This window comes from Carlito syrichta, unplaced genomic scaffold, assembly GCF_000164805.1.
Source record: "Carlito syrichta isolate Samal-C Ts95f unplaced genomic scaffold, Tarsius_syrichta-2.0.1 Scaffold74864, whole genome shotgun sequence".
In the NCBI taxonomy this organism is placed as follows: domain Eukaryota; kingdom Metazoa; phylum Chordata; class Mammalia; order Primates; family Tarsiidae; genus Carlito; species Carlito syrichta.
In genome coordinates, this window is record NW_007018960.1 from 75,665 (window position 1) to 77,036 (window position 1,372).

The window sequence follows — 1,372 nt, forward strand, 5'->3', positions numbered from 1 at the left end:
TTAGGCTATGGAGTCTGCTCGGCCCTAGCCTGCAGGGCTGCGACAACCTCATACAGCTGAAGGTGGGCCCCAGTCCCATCATAGGGCTGGTCCGGGTTGGGGGTTTATACCAACCCACCAATTGCTAAGAGGCGTCTTAAATTCCCTTTGGGGACGTGGCCAGGCGGGCAACATGAGTGCTGCCCTGAACGGAAGCCCGTTCAAGAGGTCTTTGTCTTTTGTTCTGTGACACCGACACAGTGGGAGGCACACTATGGGAGGGTGCCTTCAAAACCCACTGTCTTACACTGTATGGTCAGCAGCTTCAGGAAAGAGTGTGGAGGAGACTATGGTATTAAAATGTCTCCAAGAAACCTGAAAACTCTCTGCACAGTAGAGTGGCCAACATTAGCCAAGGGCTGGCCTCCAGAGGGAACTCTGGATGTAACCCAGACCAAGGCCGTGCACCAGATGGTAACCAAGGAGCCGGGCCACCCTGATCAGTTCCCATATATAGATTCCTGGCTACAGATTGCATTAGCTTAGCCCCCTTGGACAAGGCTTTGCATTGGCAGGCAGGGACAGAGTAGAATTCCCCTAGCCGAGGCTCCACTTCAACCAAAAATTCAAAACCGAGACCAAGCTAAAAATCCGCCCGTCATCCAAGGAGACCCCGGTGATGAGCCTCCATTACTGCCGCGCCCCCATATCACGTCGCTAATGCCAGAGGCCCCTCTGCCACCACTGACATCAGGCCCCCGGCCCTCCAGACACACCAGTGCCGTCTGTGTCCCTGCCACCGCTGGCAGAACCGGACCCAACGGGGCGCACCTTCGTGCGGCCTCCAGCCAGCCGTCTGCGCCCAGATGCTCCTGTGCAAGACCGGGAGCCCCACCAAGCGACGCAAGAGGGCCGTGTCCAGCGTGGGCGGTCTGTCTTCCACTGCCAGCCGTTTGTCAGCACGGCCTTGCTACATTGGAAGCATCATGCCCCTCTTCCTCAGAAAAACCCCAGGCCGTAATTGACTTGGTTGAGTCCGTCTGTCAGACTCGTCTCCCACCAGCTCTTCCTGAGGAGCAGTGCTGAGTAACGACCGAAGCCCGCAAATGGAGGGCAGGGTGTGCCCCAAGAGGCTTATGAGAGTCTGAGGCCTGGGGAAGGGGTGCTTTTCCGGAGGAGGATCCGCATTGGGACCCAAACTGGGAGGGCAGGAAGGACAGCCTGGAAAACATCAACGAGCTCTCCTGGAGGGATGAAAACCAGGAGCTAAGAAGCCCTTCAGTATGTCCAAGACTACCAAGGTCCTCCAAAAGCTAGATGAAAGTCCCTTGGACTTTTATAAGCGACTTTGTGAGGTCTTCAGGTTTTATACCCCCTTCAATCCTGAGACCCC